General features: G+C 35.3%; 1 long non-coding RNA gene across 1 annotated transcript in view; it reads left to right on the top strand.

Annotated features, from left to right (window-relative positions):
- The first annotated feature begins 7,496 nt into the window (after nucleotides 1-7,496).
- Nucleotides 7,497-26,416, top strand: part of LOC116280637 (uncharacterized) — a 459,686-nt gene continuing 440,766 nt past the window's right edge. Inside the window, exons 1-2 of the long non-coding RNA XR_012072592.1 lie at nucleotides 7,497-7,516; nucleotides 8,661-8,803. This is a non-coding gene — a long non-coding RNA (uncharacterized lncRNA). The remainder of the gene's footprint in view (nucleotides 7,517-8,660; nucleotides 8,804-26,416) is intronic.

Raw genomic sequence — 26,416 nt, 5'->3', positions numbered from 1 at the left:
GAGATGAGAAGGAAGAAAACAAAGAAAAACCAATAGTTTACTTCAATTTAGAATGTGAAGAATGTTGTAAGTAGTTTAAATTAAATATGACACATTCAAATAAAGGTCAGAGTGAATCTTAAATGAAGCTATCCTAAAAATAGGACCTTTCCTACTTTCAGAGGTCATCTTAGCAGTATATCTATTCTTGACCATATATTCTATAGTAGGGTCAATGGTCTTATCTTGGTCAATGTAATAAGAGGACTTTAACATTTTCTTTTAATAAAATATCCCTCTGATGGAATTGTTCTCCTCATAATGGAAGTGATGTTGATGGAAATCAGCCCAGGATCAAATATAAAAGAAGCAAGATGTGTTCTCATTTGTCTTTTACTAGTATTTTTTCTGGCATGCCCCTCTGAAACTTGGCTCAGCTTGGAAGGGAAAAGTACGAACGGAATGAAGTGGCCACTTTAAATTATTATAAGCAAGGAAGTGAGGGAAAAGATATTACAAAGCATCCTGCTCTAGAAGCCAAGCAAAGGAAAATGTTTCTTCCAGTGTCAATGAGAAATATAAATGGATCTAAAAATGCTAATGGCAAAAAAAAAAAAAAGAGAGAGAGAGAGAGAGAGAGAAAGAGAAGTAAGTGAACTCAAGGCTCCTTAGATCTCTTGCTTTCTCTGCGGTAGTAAGAGAGTGGTTTTTCTGTGCTAGAAGATGCAGCATGTGAGGTAGAGAGATGCAGAAGGAGAATCTCATTAACATGAGCTCTCCATTCCCCATGCACTTTGAAACTGCCTGCTGTCAGGCTGCTGAGAAGCCAACATATGCAGGCTTCCAGGGCGTGCCTGCTACAGAAGGCTGCGTGTAATTATTTCTGGATAGGATCCTATATGCGATTCCATGATAATACTGACTCGTAGCCTGTGTTTATTTGAGCTGATATTTCCTATATGCATAATTTAAGCTTCTCACGTTCAGGTATCATATTAGGGGAGCACAAAGGTATTTTCTCTTAAGCTGCATAGTGAACGTTGATGTCTGAACTCTGGTGGATGTACCGTGCTGAATGGGGGAGAAAAAAACCAGTCAACATTTGTTTTACATTTTTTTAGGATGCTGTTCATAGCCAGCACGTAACAACTTTTGTCAGTTATAGTCAATTGGTTTTACCAGGAGTATCTTTAAATTTCTAATAGGTGTGTTTTATACCAAGACTCACCATATAATTTTAGTTTCAAAATGACATATAAAGTATCTGGGTGGTACCCTCTTATTCTGCTGCAGGAGATCCCAAGTGTTTTTCTTTATTCTTATTATTTGTTAAAAATAACGTTTTAAAAAATGCATTACCCTAATAAAAGTCAATGAACTATATTTACTAGACAGTTTTATTAAGTGGAGGGGATGCTGTAAGATTTCAGTAGATTTTTTTTTACATTTTGTAAATGGTTATAATTTCTGTTTTTATTTTAGCAAAGTCTTTAGCCCAGATATTTAATTTAATCATTTTGCTTTAAAAAGCGATAGAAAAGAGATTACTTAGGTAGACTATGCTGTAAGCAAACATTTAAATTGGTAAACTGCTTTACTTTTGTCACTGTGTTAATGATTTAGTGGAAAAATGACCTTACTTTTGCACAAAAAATTAATTAAAGTAAACAAAGCTGCTATCATTGACTTTTTCTTGCAAAACTAATGATAAACTTTTCTAACAAGGAACAGTTCTGCTGTGCATTTAAAAATACCAACGTGGATAAAGGAGGGGTTGATTTTTGTTTTCAGTTTTATAATTAGCTTAGTTCAAACATTCTTACTTCTGATCATTTAAAGAAATGTTGGATTTTGGATTATTCTATTTAACCTACATTCTAAAACTAAGGGCAAAGTCTTTTTATCATTCTAATTTATTCAACAACCTGGAATTTGTTGTGATATTGAGATTTTTTTTAATTGTTTCTTTTTTCCTTTTTAGTCTTGTCATGGCTCCAAAGTGGAATCTTAGTCCTAACCCTTCAATTTTCATGATAAATCTTTTATTCAGCTTAATTTTTGCATTGAGTTCACTTCCTAAAGTGCTTATGCATTTTTTTCTTATTGTGCTGTTTGTGGCTCCTTTCAGTCTGTCTTTTGAAACCATAGGACAAGTCAACCAGGGTGGAGGGGTCATGTTAAGGAAGCTGAGAGTTACACAATGAGACTGTATCAATGAATTGTCTAGATCCTTCCAAATTCGCTATATCATTGTACAACACATGAATTTTCTTTTGGTACGAGAACATTATTATTAACTATGACAAAATCTGTGCAACATTTATAATGTCTACTTTGTGAATTAGGTTGATTTTTGAATCAGTTAACATTTGTTGTCTTCTTAGGAAATTAAGCACTTGTCTGTTTATAGAATTGTAAAATGAACATAGAGTGGTCTCACAAGGTTGATTAAGGCCATCTTTCTTTCTCATGGCCAATCTTGTCTTGCTTCCCCTGCATGTCAAAGACAACATCCCAGTTTATCTCCAAGTGCACAAAGGGTAATGTGTCATGGAATGGGGATTTGAAAAAAATTTTTAATTTAATTTAGCACTTTAATACTAGACGTTAACAACTTTGAATATGTAATTAAAAGGGATGAAAGATTTATCTTGATAAATTTCTGGGACCTAGTGAAAATCCTTAGACACTCAAGAGTTTTACCCCATAGTGCATTAACACATTTATATTCCAGATAAATGTCTCAGAAATGACTGTTTTTAGGCCCACTTTAGGAAGGGCATATTTTGCATATAAAATATTATGATACAGTGACAGAATATTATAGCATTTAGTGAATGATTTCATGAATACTCTCCCAAGTGTTTTTAGGATGCCAAGTGTATCTAAATTACATTATGTACATTTGGCTTACTTATACAAAATGTATTTATTTATAGAAAAAGTAGTTTTTGAGATGATTCTTTAACATATGTGAATAACTTCCATTGATTTTTTTCCAAGGAATAAGATGTCTTTGAGTTGGTGTGAACATGAGAGTTTTTGACAATGGTGAGCTTTGTTGGTTAACACTTTCTTTGTGGATTTATAAATAATGACTTATGTTCTAAAGATGCACACAATGTAGAGGAAGCGCTTGAGGCAGTAGACATATACTATTACATATATGGATACCAAGTTGCTCTAACACCAATTAGGGCATAAACAATGCCAGCAAAACATTTGTTTGGTAATTAAAATATAACTTACGTCTTTGCAGGTTCAAAATTCATCTGTTTAGAACAGTCTAGGTCAGGTAGATAAAACACAAGCAAGTAGACAGGTGCACAGTGCCCAGTTCTGTGTTGTTCTGAGTGCACTGAACTCCCATTGAGAGTCTATGGTCTGGAGGCTTGTGGAATAGGAAGTGTTGACATATTTAATAGTAAACCCTCATCTTAAGAGCTTTTCCTTTTTCATAAGTGTACACAAGACTCTATGTACATATCCTTCTCCCCTTGTTCTTTTTTATTTGTGGGTTTTAGGGAAAAACGAACCCACTTTGTGTTGACACCAGGAGCCCTTCAGAAATTAGGTTGGTTGCTTGGTTTAACGCTTTGTTTTAGAAAAACAAAGGGAAGAAGCAGGCTCCAGTGGAATGGTAGCTTTAGAATCTTTTAGGAGTACGCTGGGGAATAGTTCTGAAGATTTGGATATAACTGTGGAAGATGACTAAATGCAAGATGATAGTTATTCCATAACTCGAGAGTCCAATGCATCGTATCATGTACAGGAAAGAGTGAGATTCCTGGCACTTCCTGTGAGCACTGAAGTAAAAGTAGCAGTCATTGTAACCAACCGAACACTTGCCAACTACTAGCTGTGTTGCCTTGAGCAATTTACCCAGACTATCTATGATTTATTGTTTCTTGCACATTTTATCTTTCCTTTACATCTCATCTTTTGCTTGTTTTCCTATGTAGTCTACCTCTCTACTTCATCTACTCAGTTTCCCATGTTCCTTCTCACTACTTTTTTCAAGTGCCCAGATTTCTTGCACTCTATTTTTAATTTTTCTAAATTTTAAAATATAGTTACAAATTCTCTGATAATTACATTTTTTCCCAAAGAGACCTCTGTCCCTACTCCCCAGACCTTCTATTCTGGTCTAGACTGCATGCTGCTTGGCCTGGGAAATAGTTCCCTTTTCTGGTCTTCTGTGTCACTTCTGTTTCCTGGATCTCATGCTTTTTTACCTTTTCTTGGTTCTACTCTCTTGTGCTGTGGTACATCCTTCAGTAACACTCTAAGAAAGGGCCCATGGGAGGTACATTTTCTGAAATTTTGCATGTTTGACAATATCTTTATTTTATTCTAACCCTTGTTTGACATTCTGGTTGGTTATAGAATTCTTGGTTGAAAGTATTTTTTTTCCCCTCTGAATCTTGATTGCATCATTATACTTTTCTTTTGCATCTAGTGTTGTGCTGAGAAGCTTAAAGCCATTTTGATTGTATTTTTTGGTATATGGCCTCTTTTCCTCCCCTGGAAGGTCTTAGAATCTTTTTAACTTTAGTATTAAAATTTTTTATGATGTGGGTCTTTCTTAATTTATTATGCTATGCTTTATGTTCAGTGAATCCTTCAGTCTAGGGTGCCATTCAGTTTTGAGAAAATATCCTCAATTATTTCTTTAATAATTTTCTTCTCTTTATTCTCTGGTCTCTTTTTCGGGAATACCTAAGGGAAAACTAAGAATTTTGGACTTTCTGAATTGATTTTTTAATGTAACTCTTTCTTTTTCTGTTATTATTGCTAATAAGCAATACTCAGAGCCCATTTTTTAAAACCAGAAATTAGTCAAAATTAAGTGTATTGACAATATCCCTTGGTGAGGGTGAGGGGAAATGAGCCATCTCCTAAAATTGGTGGTGGGTGTGTAAGTTGGGATAGCATTTTAGGAAGACATTTTGGCAGTACCTATGACAATAGTTCCAAAATTTAGTATCCCTCCTAGATAAATTCTTCCTAAGCAAAAGGATATATGCACATGGATATTTAGTGTAGAACAGTTTGTAAGAGTGAGGCCTGAAAACAGCTAAAATGTCTTTTAGGGGAATTATTAAATAAACTATGATCTAGTCAAACCATAGAGTATAACACAGCTGGTAAAAATATGAGGTAAGATAAATGAATCTGACTATGGTAAATCTCTAAAATATACTGTTAAGAATAATATTTATAGTTATGTGGCATGTTTTTATGGTTCTGATACCAATTCCAATGTGTGTGTGTGTGTGTGTGTGAGTTTCTCACGCCAACAAACAATTCGCAGACTCCAGTGAGGTGTCCTACAATGCAGCTCAATCCTGAAATGATCTACCTGGAGATAGTGTCAGATTCCACAGAGCAAGAGCTCAGTCTCACAAGACTGCTCCCTTCCTTCAGATGCCAGCTGCAAGCCCAAGTCATCACCTGCACTTCTGACCAACTGATTCTAGAATGAAGGTTCCAGTGACCCCTTCTGCCTCAGGATGCCAATCTCAAGTCCAGGCTGATACTTGTACTTCTGACTGACTAGCTATGAATCAGAGATTCCCAAGACTTACTCCTCCAGTTTAATTAAGGTTAGACTGGCTCACAGAACTCAGAAACATTTTACTTACTAGATGACTGGTTTATTATAAAAGGATATAATTCAAGTACAGCCAGATGAAAGAGATGCACAGGGTGAGGCATGGAGAAAGGGTGTGGAGCTTCCATGCCCTCTCCAGAAATCCCACTCCCTCCCTCAGTACCTCCACGTGTTCACCAACCTGGAAGCTCTTCTCACCTGGTTCTTTCTGGTTTTTATGGAGGTTCCATTACATAGGCATCGTTGATTAAATCATTGGTCATTGGCTATTGAACTCAATCTCCAGGCCCTCTCCCCTCCCCAGGGTGGAGCTGGGAGGGATAGGACTAAAAGTTCCAAGCCTCTAATCACCTGGTTGATTCTCCTGGCAACTAGCCCCCTTCCTTAGGTGCTTCAAAAGTCACCTCATTCACATAAAAAAAGACTTCTATTACTCTCATCATTTTGGAAATTTTGAGGGTTTTTGGAGCTCTATGCCAGAAACAGGGACAAAGACAACTATACGTTTCTATTACAAATCACAATATGTATATTATAATATGATCTTAATATATATATTTATAAATAACATCATCATATACACATGTTACACATAATGCTTTACACATAAATTTAAATACACAAACAACATTCTGGAATGTTGCATGCCCACTGATTTTTTTCCCTCAGGTTTACTAAGAAATAATTCACATACACCACTATACATTTATGGTATAGTATGATAACTCCTTATTGGTGTATAGAAACACTACTGATTTTTATATGTTAATTTTGTATTCTGCAATCTAATTGATTGGGGACCTAAATCAGGCTTGAGTGTGCACAGAATTCCCTGGTTAGGTGAGGCCACTGGTTTTGTTCAGCGGTTGGGGGATATCATGGGCTGTGCTCTGTGTCAAAGTGCCACTGTTTATATGGATTTCAAATGGGCTATGCAGCTTCCCATGTGCTCTGGTTAGGATAGGCTGAAGGCTGTATTCAGCGATGAGCAAGGCTATGAGATAGACTCCTTGCCTGGCACAATGGGAGATGCAGCTCTAAAACCAGTAAAGCTCTGTTTGTTGTCTTAACTCAAGCTTACCTGCACTCCAAGTTCCCTGGCCAAATGGAGCCACTGGCTTTGCGTTGCAAATCATCAACTCTGTCTGCCCTTCTCTTGGCTTGCATGTGGTTGAGCTGCACAGCTTTCAGGCATTTTCACCAGGCCTTCTAGTCAGCTGGGGGCAGGAAACTCTCCACAGCAGGTGGGACAGTGACTCTGTACCTTGTCTGGGCATGGGCAAACTAGACTTTAGGGCCTGCAAAACCCGTTGTTTGAGGATCTGAATTAGGCAGATCAACAGCCTGCCACATTCTCTCTTCAGGGTGTGCCCCCAATCTGATTCTGCAGGTGAGCAGAGCTGCTGGTGGGGATTACTACTTGGCGCTCTGCAGGCATGAAACTGCCAAGATCTGTGTGCAGTTCATTGCAAGCCTCTCCCACCTTGTCCATCAGTCAGATTCTCAGTGCCTGGACCCTGTGATTCGCTTGCAATCCGTGTGGTGCGAGGTCAGAGTAGGGGTTCCCACAGTGCAACCCACATTGCTGAGGGAGGCTGGTTTTCCCCTCGGGGTTATCTTTTCCCACTCCAGTGGGAACCAGAGGCTCAGGGGAGACCTCTCAGCGTGGTGCGGCACTGGCCTGGGAGATCGGCAGCGTCATCACTATATAGCTGCTTCTCTTACCCTTCTATAGTCTGACTTGGCCTCTGAGGTGCAGGGATGCTTCAGCCCCACCCCGGTGTTCTAGCATCCTCTCAGCGGTGTCTTATTCTTGAATAGACATTAGCTATTCTGAGGGAGGAGCCAAGGCGGGAAGGAGCGCTGTCGCCGCTTGATGACGTCACGCTCCTCACTCGTGCGCCGGCGGTTACCAAGGCTGAGGTGAGTAGGGCCGGGAGAAGCTGAAGAAAACTTTCGCATTTTATTATACAGACTTCTGTGTTGGTAATTATCCCCCCAGGGACCATGTGCTCATATAGGAGGTTTATAAATTGAAAAAATTACTGAATTTTTCTCACCGTCAAATAAAATTAACCAAGAGGCACTCACTCCTCATTGTAATCCTGTGGATTTGGAATATTTTTTATCTCAGCAATTTATACCTTGAAAGTGTTTATACCTTGAAAGTTGTAAATATCCTAACTTGAGAAGCAATTTTATAATCATGCAACAAGCTGTATTTTTTTTTCTGATTGTTCTATACTTTATTAACTGAAGACATGTTTGTTATTATTTCCTAACATTTTCTGCTTTTCTTGGAGGAAAAAAAAGAGTTATAGGGCACAAACAGAATCATTTATTAGGGTTGGTTCAACAGCCTTTGGCTGTGAAAATCTCAGGGAATGACTGATAATTAGTTTTCATTAGTAAGACGATAGAAGCAAAGAAGAATAAATCAGCTACCACATATGTGAGTCAACTTAGGATTGAGAGTTCGTTTTTGTTTTTTGTGTGAATGAGTTCATTTTTTAAATTTTTTATGCTACTGTAGAAGAATAAATAGTATAGGAATACTTCAGATTTGTAACATACTTGAAAACTATAAGAAGGAGAAAATTTGCTCGTTTAAAGAGGAGCCATATTTAAATGAAAAATATATACTGCTTTAAAGAATGTAAGTTTGTTCAACATGGGTCATGGAAAAATATTTGTCCTTTGTCACTTACATGTATCAAGGAGACAAGGATTTTAGTGGATCTTGGTATTCTTTGTTGTTTTAAATGTTATGTTAGTTTCAGGTGTACAACATAATTATTTGATATGTGACTATACTGCAAAATAAAGACATGTTGGTATTTTTTTCCTCTTATCACAAATGGCTTGTGACTAACACTTGGTTTTTGAAAATACCCTGATGTTGTCTGGGTTCTTTAAGAAAGACCTCTTCAGGGTTCTCTGTATCACCTCTCAGCTTCAGACTCTAAGTCCAGAATCAGGTTTGTTGTATATCTTGCTGCTGACAAATCTTATGCAAAGGGTAACCCCAGAATCACAAAGTGATGATGTGTTCTGTTTTTAAATGCAGCTTCTGGGTGTCCAGGTCACATTTCAAAGCATCAGATTATATGGTCCACTTGAAGGCTATGAATTCTTCTATAGAGAGATATTTGTGGAATACAACCTCTTTTTTATTTTTGCCATGATTGTCCCTTTGGAGTTTCTATAAAGGTAAACAAAAAATCAGGGGTGTGTGGACTGTTGGAAGAGGAAAGTCATTGTTATTCCAAAGATATTTTATTTATACATCAAAAAATGTCTACTCATACCATTCTTCTTTTTCAAGAGGGGTAATGTAAATGCTCAATCTTTTTGAAAGAAAAGAAAAACACACATGTTCTAAGAGAAAAATTCATATATTTAAATTATAATCTTTTATGCTAAGGAAAGAGTGTGTATATGTTGACACATATGAAAATATAATGCATATTAAAAATGAGCAGTTGTTTTTCAAAGAATTAACCCAATAGATTCAGCAAAAATAGAATTTAACCCTTTAAAACATAGGTCTGTATAAATCATCATTTCATGGGAAGGTATAAAGCACCCATATATTGTTAGAAAGATGCAACTATTTTTGTGGAAATACTTTTATATTTTATTTATGTTTTATTAAAAACGTATGGTAAAAACAATTGCCTGTTAAAGAAATCATGTTTGTAGCTGCCCTTGTATCTATTTCAAAGTTATAAATATTCACTAAAGAAAGACTCAATCTCTAATCAAAATAAATTATAGTTCAAGGACAAGATAATATCATGTTTAGAACTTAACAATAAAAAATCAGAGAAAAGAGCCATCACTGATGGATGCTCCTGTAAAGTAATCTGTATGCTTTCTTAATGATCCCAACCAGTCAAAGGATTTTTACCTAAAATTATTTTTTTGAATGACAGGTTAACTAGAGTCTTGAAGGTTTCCTTTTTGATCCTTGTGAAGATTTCCTGGTTAGCCATTTCATGAAATGCAGCTCCCTTGGAGCTCAAGGGACACGCGAGGTAGAGAATGAGGGTGGATCTGGAGACAAAAGCAGGTGCTGGAGCCACAGGCCCTTCTAAGCGGTGTTAACGTTATCATGAGGACAGCGGGTGGCCACTGACACGAATTACCCAGAGACATCTTTCTTACTGGAGGATGATGGCTTCCATAAAGATCTTCCATAAAGATAACTTTTCTCTAGGGTCAAATATACCTAAAGAAGACATTCACATGGGAAATAGTTACTTAATAAATTAAAGAAACTTTATTAGGTTTCTATTATGTACCAGATAGCATGGGGAATATAAGAATGGAAGACACAGATGTTTAGTTCATTAGTGCATTCACAGAAATCAAGAGATACCCTATATAGTGAGCAATGCTGGAATAGAAGTATGCACATTGTGTTAGGGGAGCACAAGAAGCATGTTTACTTCACATTGTTAGGAAATGAAAAAACTATATATATGCATTTTTCTATACAAGCAAAGCATATAGAAGTTGTTTAAAATTACTTTTTGTGTTTGTGTGCATGTATGAAATCTTCATAAGGTGTACAAGACTTTTCTTACTCAGAAAAAAAATTGCACATGTGAACTTGACATGATCTTGACATGCCCATTATTCTGGGTTGGCCTAAAACATTTCAGACCTTAATATAATTTGACATATAGAAATATGTTTATTGTTTTGCACAATCTACTCTGCTACTCAAGACTCCTAGTGTTAATTCACTTAAAAATGTACTAAGCACCTAAGATGTGTCAGGCAATATGTTAGAGCTGGGGAATTAAAATGAAAAAGAAAGACACAGTCCTGGCTCCTCCAGAAAATATAATCTAGTGGGAAATATAGATAACTAAACAGGCAACCCCGCATTGATGTGTTTTTCTAGTTGGTGAATATTTTCTTTTTCATTGGTAGCTGTCACTTCTCAGTATTGAGTTGTTTCAAAATCTGATTTAAGATGATAGTAATTAGCAGTTGTGGGTGAGTAACACCATTTTTTCCTATTCAGGAGTGACCTGCTTTGTTTATTATTCCTAAAAAGATAACATCATAACTATGGAATTGGTTTACATATATAATGTCTTGTTTATTCAGTTGGCTTGTTTAAACCTTTTGGGAACAAGCCAGTTACAAATAAATGAATAATTATTTACAACTATCATTGATGGATTGCTTACTATGTATCCTTTGTATGCAGTAACTCATTTTATCATCAGAACAGCCCTGTGAGGAGGATCTTATATCACCTATTTTATAGACAGGGAAACAGAAGCACTGAGAGGTTAAGTAACTTGCCCAAGGTCACACAGCCTTCAAATTGGAGCCAGAATTTAAGCCTTGGTAGCCAGACTCCAGAGCCATTGCTCTTAATCAATACACTATACTGACTCCAGAATGAATTAATACGTAAATATTCAGTTGTATATACATGAAAATTTTAATGCCAGAGTTCTAAATTATAAAGTTCTGATAGTCATTGATCATGACTTAATCTGATTGCCACAAAAAGACCGGTTCCCCAACAGATCTGCTGTGGAGCCTGACAATTCTACCAGAATAATTATTCCTTTGTTATGAGGCATATATTCTAGAGGATCCCCCTAAAGCAAATGGTTACCTTGCTATGAAAATAGTAAACTTGTGGAATGCACCATCCCATGACCATGGATTACTAAATAATCTAGCTGTCTCTTAAATAAGTTTGAGGGCCTAAGGGGCTAGCACATGGGACAAGTACATTTTTAAGAGGAAGGGAAGAGACCTGGTACCTCACCTACTTTTTTGGAGGATAACACCAGTGCTGGAATGCACTGGCAGCCTGCTAGGGCTCAGCACAAAGGTCGTGACTCCTTTGAGGGGAAGACGGGGCTGGTGACATCCGTAATCCTCTGGGAAATCTGCTTTAATCTATTCTGGGGAAAACAGTTTTCCTGTACTCTTATTTGCAAACATGATACAGCCTAGCATTTTCTCTTGGAAATGAAATAATTTTCTACTCATCTAGCTCAGATTACGCTGAAGAACTTGAATGATCATGGAGTCCCTTCTGATTACTTTTTCACCCCGTAAAATTTCAAACTTTTAAAACTCAGAAAAATGGAAGTTTAATGATGGACTGAGATATGAAGTAATGAATATTTTTGCATCAGAATTCCTGTATGTTGTCTGCTTCTCTGACCACCCCTTTGCCAAATTACTCCTTCCTCCTCTATCTACACCAATTCACACCATGTCTGCAACTTTTTAACCACAGTGAAAAGCTTTTGTCTGATAAGGTGGCATCAGGAGAAGGGAATTGAGCCTGATCAATCATCTACCAAATACGTCATCTCTGAGAATGAGCCCAAATAAAGGGAATACATTTAATGGCCACAACTGTCTTTTCACCTTGGAAATTTTATGACTAGAATGATTAAGATCCCATAAAACAAATGTTTGCTGAGCTCTTTGGTCTCTAGAATTGAGAAGGCAGGAAAAAAGGCTCTAAATGGTAGAGAACCAGAAACTGGAAAGCAAGTAGTACAGATAGAAGAACGAACAAAATGTTGGTTTCTTCACACAAAATAAAAATACGTATTATTATTGTTTTACAGCTGACAAAAAGAGCATAAGAGCTTAAATAATTTGCTTAAATTTACACAGTTGGAGTCAGGATTAGAATCCAAGCCTATTTCCAAAGAAGTCTCTCTTTCTCAAAAAACAAAACCAAGCCAGTGCCACTGGCAGAGAAAATAAAGTGTAAACCTCAAGGGAAGGGAGAGTTTCATAAGGCAATGGAGTGTGAGTAGACTATATATATATATATATATTTTTTTTTTTGAGTAGAGTATATATTGATTGAAGTAGAGTGGGAATTCTAGCCAGTTTGTAGGGTTTGGGAATGCATGTTTGTATTTTAGAGGCAGAAAGAAGACTGTGTTTACCTAGGGAATGGATTCTCAAAGTGGGGTCCCCAGACAGGTCCGTTAGCCTCACGTAGGGACTCTTTAGAAATGCAAATTTGCTGGCTCCTGACCTACTGAATCACAAACTTCGGCAATTGAGTCCAGAAATCTGTTTTAACAAACCCTGTAGGTGTTCTGATGGGCAGTAAATTCTGAGAACAACTAGTGCCCAAGTGGAAAGCTTACACTGCAGTAGTAGTATATGAAAGTGAAGATTTGAAAACTTTCAGTGGCCAAAGTTTGGCCTATGTGTAAAGGAACTTCTTAGGAACTGCTTTTCTTCCTCTGCCCCTTGATTCTGATCCACTTGCAGTGATCTCCATTGACTTAAACCCTAAATGTTAGTATCTTTGCTGTTGATTCCTGCCTTTAGAGTCTACTATCTGCTGATTTTGAGTACATTCTGTTTTACTTTGACTTACCTCTGGTAGAGATAGCTCATACCAGCCCTGGCAGGTTTGTGGGGGATAAGAGAATCCAATATGGTATGAATTTTGGTGAAGTGAAAGATTTTTCAAACTGGGAATTTTAAACTATTATTTTTAGTTACTGGGTATCTATAAAAGACTTTTAGCAGAACAATGACATGACAAAATTATATTTTTGGAAAATTAATTTAGAAGCAATTTTTAGAAGAGATTGGGTGGAAGCGATTTATGAAGTTCATGCAGTAAAGTAGGTGTAAAATAGCCAGAGCATCGGTGAAGGAATTATAGGGAAGGGAACAGAATGTGAGAAATATTTTAGAGAGAAAATCCAATATAACTCGGAGACTTATTTGCAACAGAGAATGAATAAGAGGGAGGAAAGATTTAACTGAATAACTAACAAATTAAAAGATTTGATAAATGGGAAAATAATGCTATTGACAGAAATGTGAAATGTGAAATAATTTCTATTCAGGTATCTTGTTTCAGAGAGTTTATAGTTTGAATGTATTTAATGTGAGATAATGGTGAAACACTCAAGTGTTACTGCTCATTAGATGAATGAATAAATGGATGCTTTTTCCAAGGATCAAATGATAGAGTGTGAAAATTGTGATTTTTCTGCCTCGAATTTTATTTATCCCAACATGACTTAATAGGTCTGTGTGACTTTGAAGGCAAGTTATTCCAGACAGACCATACAAGAAACTGTAAGTGAATAAGACAAAGGCAACTCTGAAAAAGCATGGCCCCAGCACAGTGGTTTCTTGGTAACAGGGATAGTAAAGTTAGTGATCACAATAGGACTTTGATGGTAGAAGGGAGTGGGTGTGGATATTGGAGAGGATGGTGGTGGTTTATTAAATGAAGAATGGATCTATCTGGGATATTCTTTATATTGATAGTCTGCTGCTCAGTCCTGCTGATCTTGCATGCCTAGAATCATACACAGCAGAAATGGAGAGAGGAAAATGAATAGCATCTGACTGTGGTCTTGTAGAACAATTTTTTAGCAGTTCCTTGCTTGCTTGGAAGTTGATAACTAAAAGAAACCACTTACTCTGAGATGGAAAAGGTTCCCAGGTTCCATTTTCTTATCTTGCCAAATCATGATAGAATTTAGAGTTTGGAAAATAACATTATGGACGTTATTTAATTACATGGAAAGTATACAAAAGGGAACACATTTTTTCTTTAGCAGATATGCTATGTCCTACTATACTCTTTACCTGAAGAGTCATATTTTTCTTTTTTCATTCCTTGGAGTTTATAATAAGCTTTAAGCAATATATGAAATAGAGCCTGGGGACCCCAAAACACTGAAGCCAGGGTTCATAAAGCATTTATAAGAAGATGCTTATACCGCTCTTGAAGCCATCCCTGTTAACCTGCTGTTACTACAGATGCCTGTGGAGCATATTAATATGCCTATTAGCAATGTAAGTCTATTTCATTTTTGGGTCAAACAGCCAAAAGAATATTTCTTTTTTTCTTTCTTCTTCTGATTGCCCTACCTGGGCTGTAACTAGCTGAACATTTACAACTCTGAATGATATAATGCAATTAAGACTATAACATTCTAATTTGCATATCTCATTATATAGAGTGACACCATTAGAAGACATGTGTTGCAGCTTTCAAAATGATTATGATATGTGAATGTATTATGGGATGAATATGCTTTGCAGAACCAAGATTGTACAGTATTCACAGTCATACTTCAGCCAGCAGGTGCTTCTTGAGGAATTGATTTCTGTGAGCAAGTGCCGATCACGTTCTTTATTTTGTTTTTCTTCCTTATGAACAGCAGCACAAAAGCCCGAAATAAAGATACTGTAAAATGGAAGTTTTAGAAGACGCCATTATTTAAATACACTTAGCTGGGCTTCTTATACTGTTTGTGTTTGCAGGTCTGCTCTTCCATGTGGGTTTTGCCTGTTGGAGGCACTAGCAGTAGAGAGAGGTTGAGGTATTTATTTCCCCGGCTTCTTCCTTGGTAGACCAAGATTTAGCAGTGACTGCACTTGGGGGAGGATTTCCATGAAATGAATGAAGCTTAAGCTTCAGAACCGCTCAGGAATACAGGCTCTTTACAAGGCCTAGAGAGGGGCTCCATTTGCATGGTTATGTGTTTTTGTTAAAAGGAAAAAAAATATTCTGACCTTAAAAAGTATATTAGAAAATAAATTTTAGAGTCTTTCAATAATACATTACCAATTTAAAAAATCTAAATGAGAAATTTGAGATTCCTGATTAGGATATAAAGGAATGAGACTTTCTTTTATCATCTCTAAATATATTTATTTAAAAAGTTGAGAGAGAAGAACTTAAATAATTAATGAAATATGAAACAAAAGTGATAATTTGAGTGATTAAATCCATAGAAGCTATTCTGATATTAAGAAGTAAAACAAATTTTTTTTCAGGTCATACTAAAAGCTATCATTCATTAAAAGGAAGAGATAAATTATAAATAGATAGAATGACTAGGCTCTTGAATTGTTTGATAATCTAATTAACAAAGAGGAATGAATCATACAGACACACTGGAGAAAGATATAAATTTGTTGATACTTTGACATGAATTACTGACATTGATGAAGATAATATAAAACTCACAATAGGACACTAAAACGAGGACAGTTAGGACAAACTGGTTATTGACTATTGTCAACTCAAACAGTATTTAATACTAGTTGCTACACAAGAAAACTTGAAATGACTTGAAATCTTATAGCTTATATATGACAGAAACTTGAATGGAAGATTTCCAAAATTTGAATACAAAACAAAATAATTACATGACATTAACAATAGGAATTGTGAAGTTATAAATTGTAATAGTTGATTCTAAACTACTAATGATGAAAAACAAGTTTCAATCCATCATGTTATAGAAAATATTGACTTATTTTCTCCCTAAAAAATCAATTTAAAAATTATTATATAATAGTAAAGCTTGCTCTGAAGAAAAAATTATTGTATGATGAAGCAATCAGAATATACAATAAAAAGAAATCAGATAAAAGATGTTTCAAGGCTGTTTCTGTTAATACAATTATTTCTGGATTTTATTATGTTTGTATTTATTAGGTTTACAAAATTTAAGATTTTTTAATTTTAAAATATTCAAATTCATGCCTAATTTTATATTTGGAATTTTGCTTAATTTTTTCTTAAAGAGAATATCCCAAATTATATTAAAAGAACAAAACAAAACCCTGAATCTCTTCACTATAGCTCTGAGATTTGATAACAGCTCTCTCATCTTGACCCTTCAGGCCTAAGGGTAGTAACTTCTTCCTGATTTTATGACTCCCTGAAGAATTCATCATCTTTTGTTGGTTTCCTTAAACCATGGTTTCTCAACCTTGGCACACTGACATTTTGGTTGGATAATTCTTTGTTGTGTGTGCTGTCCTGTGTAGTGTAACATGCTTAGTACCACCCTTTGCCTTTACCCACTGGATTCCAGTAGCACATCTCAAGTTGTGGCAACCAAAAATGTCTCCAGATGTTGCCAAATATCTCCTAGGGGAAAAATCATCATCCCCAGTTGAGAACCAATGTTTTAAAACCTTAAAAATGATCCCTTTATTAAAATCCCTTTGTCGCCTCTTTCAGCTTGACATTTTTTTTTTCCTAATATGACAATCGTCAAATACCTTTTGAAAATGATGACAGGAAAAGATACTAAATTCTGATAAAGGTTAAAAATATGTACTATATCCTTTTTTTCTTAAAAAAAAAACTGTGTATTATTTTCCTGTATGTGAAGTAATAGTCTGAAGCAAATTATTTCTAAATGCTTAGTAGCTTAAAAGGAAGAAAGATATACAAATATACAAAAGATACAAAAATACAAAAAGGAAAATACATTCTAGAGATAAAAAAGCATAATGTCAACAGCTAAATATGTTGAAGAAAAAAACTGAAAATAATTGAACCTGCTCAGAAGACTCAAGCAAATAAAACAAGATGCATTATAGAAGAAACAAAAGGAGAGAGAGGTTTAGAAGGGACTTTCAGTGATGGCAAAGTTAAGGAAGTTGGCAAACCCTTTTCCTTCAACACCAATGGTTGTTTTTTGCTACTGAGTTGTAGGAATTCCTTATATACAATTCACTGTACTTTTGGAGGAATGCAAAATGATTCAGTCTCTATGGAAAATAGTATGAGTATGAAGTTTCCTCAAAAAGTTAAAAATAGAACTATGTGATTCAGCAATTCCACTTCTGGGTATTTATTTAAAATAATTGAAATCAGGTTCTTGAAGAGATATTAGCATTCTCATGTTCATTGCAGCGCTGTTCACAATAGCCATGAACTGAAAACAATCAAAATGTCCATCAGTGGATGAATAAATAAAGCAAATGTGGTGTATATGCACAATGAAATATTATTCAGCCTTAAAAAAGAAGGAAATCCTGCCAAATCTGACAACATGAATAAACCTTGAGGACATCATCTTAAGTGAAAAAACAAGTGAATTAACAGAATGACAAATACTTCAAGATTCCACTTATATGAGGTATCTAAAATAGTCAAATTTATAGAAACAGAGAGTAGAATTGTAGTTGCCAAGACCTGGTGGGGTGGGAGTCGAGGGATAAGGGTATAAAGTTTCTGGTTATGCAAGAGAGTAAGTTTTAGAGATCTGCTATACAACATTGTGCCTTTAGTTAACAATACTGTATTGTACACTTAAACATAATGTTAAGTGTTCTTCCTACAATTAAGAAAAACTTGATAAAATTCTCAAAAACAACATCTAGAAATTAACCACAGGCAAATAATGAATTGAGAAATATTTGTTTATAAGACACAACTAAATGTTAGGTGAAAACAGTGGGAGTCTGTGGTATTCTTGCCTGGGGCTCTTTCCTTCTCTGTCATCTTTCCCCACTATTCCTCAGCCTAGTTAGCACAGTAATAAAACCAGGGCAGGGCTAGCTGTGAAAAAAACATTAGTTTCACTGCCAGAGTGGACTGGCTTAACTTGGAGTGGAGAGTAACAAAACCTAAGTTCGTTGGTGTTGTCAATAAAAATAGCAAATTTGGAAGAAGATGAATGGAGAAAACCTACAGTTCTCCTTGGCTAGGGTTATAGTCCTGTTTAGGGCAAGAAACAGATAAACTGATGAGCACAATATTTAACAGGGCAATCCTGGAAATGAGATAGAAACTCTTGAACTAGATAAGCTCTGCACACCTTGCTGGCTGACTGTGCACTTAAGTAGGAAAGACCGAAGAGAGACTTATAAAAAGTAAAAGCCAGGGAAGACTTGAGATCTCAACCCATAGCTCCTTCCACAGAGGGTGGAAACCTTATTAGCTTAAGATGTTTGGACACATTCTCTGATCAAGCATTTGTTGGCTGCTATGCAATCAGGATGACTCCTGGGAAACTAGGCAAAAAAAAAAAAAAAAAAAAAAGAAAAAGCAGAGACATCAGTTCCCACCATGCAAGGAAGTTTCCATAAATTAAGTCTAGGCAGGTCATTAAAAAGAAAAACAAACCAAAACAAAAAGCAGCAACAATAACCCTCAGGAGGGGAAAAGAATCCAGAGTTGCTAAACATTTTCTAAGATATCTAGTTTTCAACGAAAATTTATGGAGAATTCGTAGAAACAAAAAAGTATTTTCCTAAGTATTTTTCCTTTACTCAGGAAAAAGTAAACAGCCAATACAAATTGACTCTGAATGGGCGCAGATGTTGGGTTTAGCAGAAAAGACTCAAGTAGCTATTAGGAATAGAGTTAAGGCAACTGTATAATTATGTTCAAAGAATTCAAGGAAATATGGTGTTGATGACCCAATAAATATAGAACATTAATGAAGAATAGAAGCCATAAACTAGAACCAAGTGGAAATTCTATAGTTGGAAAATACAGTGACCAAAATGAAAAGTTCACTGGTTAGGCGAGACAGGCAGATTTGAGATGGCAGAAAAATTAATGTCTTTGTGGATATAGCAAAATAAGTTAACCAATCTGAAGAACAGAAAGAAAAAATTTTTTAGAAAAGATGAAGAGACCCTCAGAGACTCATGGGACAATATCTAAATGTACTAACACGCCTGAAGTGGAGCATCAGAAAAAGGATAGAGAAAAAAAGTAGAAAAAAGAATCTGAAGAAATAATGGCTGAAAAATTTTCAAATTTAATGGAAAACATTAATCTACAGGTTCAAGGATCTCAATGCATCTTAAGTAGGATACACAAATAAATACCCATTTGGACACATTGTTGTCAAACTGATGAAGGTGGCAAGAGGAACTCCATGTTTAATAAGTGATTTCTCTTCAGAAACAGTGGAGACCAGAAGGAAATGAAATAATGTATTCCTAGTGCAGAAAGACATAAAAGACCTTGTCAACAAAGAATTTTATATTCAACAAAACTATTCTTCATACATGAAAAAGAAATAAAGATGATCCTATGTGAAGACTAAGAGAATTTGTTTCTAGGCCTGCCTTACAAGAAATACTAAAGGAAATACTTCTTTAGGATGAAAGGAAATGACACTAGATGGTAATGTGAACTTACAGAAAGAAATGAAGAGCACCATATATAGTAAATATGTTGATAAATGTGAAAGTGTGTATAAATATATATTTTTCTTTTCACTTTCTTAATTTCTTTACAATATGATTTTTAAAACAATTATAATACTGTATTGTTTATTTTAGAATACGTTTAGGTGAAATATATGCATTTAGTAAAACAAAGGAAGAGGGAATCAATAATGATATTGGAGCAAAATTACCCTATGTTACTGGAATTAAGGTAATAATAACATGAAGCAAATTGTAAATAGTTCAGATGCATATTGTGATCTGCAGAGCAACCAGTAAGGTAATAATTAAAGTATGTAGTTAAAAATAAACAGAAAAATTAAAACAATATACTAAAAATATTGATTTAGTACAAAACAAAGCTGTGAAAAAAAAGAGCAGAGGAATGAAAATGGCATGTTTACAAAACTAATAGCAACATGGAGATGTAAATTTAACTATATCAATAATTACACTAAATACAAGATTGGCTTAAGGTAAAAAGGTGTAGACTACAGAAACATGCTACAACGTGGAAATACCTCAAAAACATGCTCAGCGAAGGAATTCTGACACAAAAACCACAACTTGCTTAGTTCTATTTAAATACACCTTTCAGAAAAGGCAAATCTACAGAGATGGGAAGCAGATCAGTGGTTGCCTGGGTTTGAGAGCGAGATCAGGGCTTGACAGTAAGTGCATGTGAGGGATCTTTTTAGGGTAATAGAAATGTCCTTAAACTGAATTTTGATGATAATTGCACAATATATACATTTACCAAAAAGTGATTGAATTATACATTTATAATGAGTGTACTTTTTGGTCTATAAATAAAACCTCAGTAAAGCTGTTTAAAAGAGAGGTAGGTCATCATGTTGGTAGACATCGATGCTTTCTTGTACAAACAAAATGGAAATGATGTTTCAGTTTAGCCACAGTAGTCTAGCTGTTTTATGATATCATCAATGTCTTAATTCATTATCTTTGAATTTTTCTGTTAATAGTTGCGAATTATGCTTTGTAGGCAAAAATTTGTGGTAAGTAGTTAGTTACCCTCCAAAGTGCTGAGTGAGTGTAACCCTAGAAGAGTTAGAATTGCTCTTTAGTTTGGAAAGGATACAGCCATTCTCCTTGTCAGTTCACCCTTTTGTGCTTTATGGTTAGGTTTGCCTAATTTTATTAGATCTGTTTCATTTCTGAGTTTCTAAATTCAGTGACCTGACTTAATTCTCCCTTGGTTCAGTCATTCCATATAACCTGTCCTGGTTGTGATTGTTAAACCCATTTTGGTGACACATATACAACAAAATATTTTTTCTTTTTTCATTAACAGTATATACATTTACATACATATCACACTGGCTTGCATTTATTAAATTGGGTTCTGTGTATCTGGTCTAGTTAACATTAATGTGACTTAAACATTAGCTTGACTTAGTTTGGTTTTGTTTGGATTTGTGCAGACACATTCTGTGTTCATACATTGTGTCTCACATTCATTTGCAGTTGTCAGCCATGCACCTTTCAATCAGGTTAGATAATGTGACTTAGGAAGCAGATTTCTTATTAGCATACTGTCTGATCAGTCTAATAAACTTTAATTCAGTTCAGTTTAGCTTATTCCTCCCCAGGGCGCAGCATGACTTTCTCTAACTTGTTGAGGCAAATCTCTGATCCATAGCACTTAATGCAACCTAGATGAACTTACCCAACAGTTCTACAGCCACAGCTTACACTTGCCAATATGTAGCCTCTGGTTTAGTCTCCTACCTTATATAATTATTCATTAACTGAATCATCAGATGTACTTTTCCAGAAATTCCAGCCACAGAGATAATGCAGAACCCATTGAAATTAATTATAACCTGTGAGATGAATACTTGAAGTCATCTACAAATTCTAATAGGAAAAACATATTAGAGAGTGAAGGTTTTGTGTGTTTTGTATGATGTGTGTGAAGTCAATGAGCTATTAAATACATTGTAACTAGAATCGTATAATTATATCTTAATAAAAATGTTTAAAAATTAAAACCAATGAAATTTGGACATGAATTTTCATTGCTGTGTTTCTGAAACACTTTTCTATCCTCATGTTAACTTTTGAAACAGAAGCATTTATGTTCCTTTTTGGCAAAATGGTTTTCTACTTTTCCTCCTTTCCCATTCCACCTCTGCATTTGGGCTTGTCAATTTTTTTTTTTTTTGATCTGTTTTGGAAGTTTGAGGAGACATACATAGCACTGTAAAAAGAATGTGGATTTTCAAGTCAAACGATCCCAGGGTTACCTTTTACTTACAACAACCAGTGTTGTCCCATTAGATAAGTCGCTAATATCTCTTCAGTGTCCCTATCTTACAATGAGGGTTGTAAAATCTATCTCGTAGGGTGCTGGGAGGAGTAAAAGTAATGTCCACGAAATACCTGGCACTAACAGGTATACAGCAAATATTGGCTGATGCCCTTTTCTTTCGTCTCCTCTCCTTTTTCTTCACTATTACAACCTTTGCATGTTTATGTAAAATAAACTTATTGGTAGCTGTAATGCCCTTTTCCTTCCTTAAAAAGTCTCTCCCTGTCTTGCAGAGAAATAGGATGCTAAGCATTCATTTATTTGTTCAGTGACTATGTGCTCTCATTATGTGTTGGGCAGTGTTCCACATTTCCACATGTTGGTTATATAGTTATGAACAAAATAAAAATCCCTTCCCTCATAGAACATACATACTTGTGGTTATGAGTAATCACCTGGGTTTAGCTCTTTTAAAAAACCTGAGTTGATATAAAATTGAGTAGTGTTTCTACACCTTTGAAAGTGCTACCATAAATTGCCAATGCTGTGGTTGTTGAATGACTTGACTTTAGAAAACAGTGGCTGTCTTCATGTGAAGTCTGGTACCAGATGTTTTAGACAGTTTGAAGACACTTAAAAAAAGAAAGAAAAAGAAAGCAATAAACTACTACTTGTCACAACTCTTACTTCTTTTTCTTCTTAAAATGATCATTAAAGGCAGGTCTTATTTTTTAACTATTTATAATAAGAAACCAGAGCTGAGAAGATGAAAAATCTTGCCTAAGTGATATAGCCAGAAGATAGTGGTTCTGTTTGTCTTCAAAATCTGTTTTCTTGATACTATGTCAAAATACTGTAGCAACATTAGGTAACTAGACCAGCATCAGTTCCTAACAATGGTGAATAAGATGGCACTTCTTTATCCCCTTGAACTTCTCTATCTGTACCTGTTCTTCCTTCCAGCCATTTTAAAATGGCTTAACCAGGTTTCTCATCAGACATAGATTCTCTGTAGAGCAGAGGTGGGAATAGATGATTTCAAGTGTTGCTTCAGTCTTGTGATTTATGGTTTTTATGGATTAGTAGCTTAATGTTTTATTCCATTTATTTGCATTTTTTAATCAGAGGATAATGTTTAACCCAAATGAATGAATCTCTAAAGCGAGAATTTCAAGCATGACAGCACCTGGGGACACAGGAAATATTTCATGAATGGGGCAGGAACGACTTTCTGAGCCCTGGTCTGGTCCTACAGTAGTAGTACGCCATGGGCTCTGGTTCTGGACCTAGGACCACAGAGATAGCAGTGGTTTGGGTAAACTTTGAAGTTCTTGAATATAGGGAAGATAAAGCTATGTTGTCTGTCTTACATAATACTCTGTGTATGTGTGACACTGTGACAGTCTGAAAACACCTCTCAGATGACAAGAAGCAGTGATTCACAGAGTATGCTCACTGAAAATACTCTGCTGGACTGGGTGAGTTTTACCATTAATAAATTAATCCATCCTTTTAAAATCCTCTCCCAAATGAAGTATTTCTTTTATATAGATTTGATTCTCTTAAAAAGTATATGAAAAGACAGTCACCAGTACATCTCTATTTCACTACAATTATGTAAAATTTTGAATGAAAACAATGACAATTTTAATGGCAAAAATTGATTTTAAAAGAGTACACTGAATGAAATCACAGACATTTCTACTACCGTTTAGCCTAGAAAAACTATGACAGTGCACAGAAAATGTCACTTATATCTTCTGCTCTTAAAATAAAAAAATCTTTGCACCAAAAATTGTCTCTTTCCTATTATTTGGTCAGCACAGAAGAGAAATCGACTTCCATAAAGAGCCGACATCTCCAGCTTTCTTTCTTTCCTAATTATACAGAAAGTTACTCTGAAGTCAGACTACTTTTATGCATTAATTAACCTGATTCCCCCATGCAAATATTTAACAAACATCCAGGAAACAAATATTCAGACATTGATTGAATTAAACAAATATTCAGCCATTGATTGAATTAAACTGAACCCATAATCCAGATTCCACATGCTGTTTATTTTTTCCTCACCTAAAGTGGATGGGTGGGTGTGGGTTTGACTTTTCTTACACTCCTGGGGTTTTGAGCATCATTTGATGTAATTGATTTCCCTACAATCTGACAGTCTGATAGACAAGGAGCATATTTATTTCTTAGTCAGAGAAATGGGCTACAATCTGGAACACCAGGGCTGATCTTTCTCAGGTGAAATCTATGTTTTTCATTTAAATCATGTTTAATCTTTAGAAAATTATAGCAAGACATAGGAGTTATAGAGAAAACTCAAGATGTATGTAATACTTGAGCACAATTTTGCTTATGTTAATGCCAACAGCATCACATCGGAACCAACAATTAATAATCATGGTTGCCTTCTGAACATGCACATAGTTTGCCAACTTGGTGATAAATTACACCAAAAGAAAAAGAGGAAAGGGCAAATTAAAACCCTTTTTTATACTGTGATAAGCCTTGAAGATATAGCTTCTCTATAGATTTTTTTTGACTATTTACACTTCCTTTCTCCTCCCTTAGCTCTCTCCTATCCTTTATTTGGAAATCACTTATGGAGAATGTGCTTTACTGCAGGCTAGGTACTAGATACTGGTTAAGCTATTCTTTATCTTTTAAGGAATAGTTATTTGACAGCATTTTGAGAGGGAGAAGAAGGGAGGAGGGGCACAAAGAGGAGTGAGCAATGAGCAAGGTGGAGAGAAAGGATTAAGACAAAGGAAAAGAAAAGGGCAAGTTGTTAATATTAATTCACATTAGATTGAACCTTTTTTCCCTTTGAGTTGGTGGTTTAACTCACTTACCAAGTGTTTATTGAGCCAATGCTATATTTCAGGCACTATCCTAAGTGCTGGGATGCAAAGTCAAGAAAGACTTGCTTATTCCAGTCCTCAAGGAAGGAATAGCCTCATAGGGAAGAGGGGGGTCCATAAAGCATGCTGGACGGGCTGGGGAAGTGTGTGACATGGAGCCATGCACAGAGAACTGTGCCAGCCCTGGGAGAAGGCCTCCAAGTTCAATGAGAGAACAATCGTGAATTTACTATGTGAAGACCCAAAGTAAAACAGAACAAAACAGAACACTTCTTTTGTCAAGTTGGCCTAGATAAAAAGGGAAGGATTTAATGAGGAAAACTGAATGACATGGCTACACTTCTTGTCTTACCAGGCTGCAAATTCCATTATTAACTTAAGTGTAGAAGAGTAAATTTACCATTTGCCATGTCATATTTTAATGCTTACAGATTGCCCATTCACTTAGCAGATGTATAGCCTACATGATGGTATTGTGTGGTAAGTAATTTACAGGCTTATAAGAATTGTTCAGTTTCTTTGACAACCCCCAGACTATTTTAGTATAATAGCAAATTATCAAAAATTCAGTGACCATTTTAACCACATTGAACAAGTTGCCCCCATAGTTTAAGTCTGCTTGCTATAGTTATTATTATTTTATTCTAGTGAAGTGGTTTTTTGTTTAATTGGCATTTCCTAAAAAAATATCAGCTCTGCCAGTTGTACCATTATGTGGTGGTAACTTTGTTGCAAAATTGAAGTTGGTGGAATGAATGTCTTTCCTCTCTGAGAGCACAGTGGAAAGGACAAACAATGCACTTTATGTAATTTTCTTTGACAGGCTGAGGCACTAAGTGAATAGCTATATCCTACTGCATGATCTGTGCCTAAAATGAGAGTATATTTAATGGCTGTTAATAAAAAAAAATCCTTCCATTTCAGTGTTGCTTTAGACAAATCATCAAAGTAGCCTTGGCACAAATAAATTAACTACTACCTTGAAGTTATTTTATAACCAAGAATGCAAATAGTATAGAAATATAATTTTCATACATTATAATAAGAAAAGGTGTGTATACTTTTATCAAAATGATATTGATAGTAAAACAAATTATGGCAAATCAGATACTAGAACTGTTCAATGATGGTATGAAATAAGAGTAAAATAGTATGGATTATATAACTCTGACTTTGCAAATTCGTTTCTACTTAATGTAGTATCCGACTTAGGGTAGCATTCATCCTATTAGGAGAAGAGACATTCTTGAGCAAAGTGTTATTCATGAACAGAGATACACCAGAGATTGTTGAAATGATAACATAATGAAAATCCTGAAACTACTTCTGGTTTGCTATGTTAGTTCCATCATACAAGAGAAGAGTGATACTGATTCTTTCTAGCAAATCTAATAATAATTAGGTAATTGAATCTCCAACTTATAGCAGTTTTTCCTTTGCTGGTATCAGATATGTAAAGCTTCTCTAAAGCCCCAGTATGAGGAGTTTCCTAGAATGAGTCTTATCACAATTAAGCCTTTGTAGTAAACCCACTGTCTTTAGCTAGTGAGAACACTCTGAATATTGGCTTTACCACTTTCTACGTGCTGCTTGTAAATATGAGACACATCTATTTTTATTTATTAATTATTAATTCAATTTGACTGGAAAATGTATTTTATTATATGATTTTATTATAAATAGCCTTTATTATTTCTAACATTTATT

Source organism: Vicugna pacos, chromosome 5, assembly GCF_048564905.1.
Source record: "Vicugna pacos chromosome 5, VicPac4, whole genome shotgun sequence".
Classification (NCBI taxonomy): domain Eukaryota; kingdom Metazoa; phylum Chordata; class Mammalia; order Artiodactyla; family Camelidae; genus Vicugna; species Vicugna pacos.
Note: the sequence above shows the minus strand (reverse complement) of the source record. Positions and strands in the feature narration are given on the sequence as shown.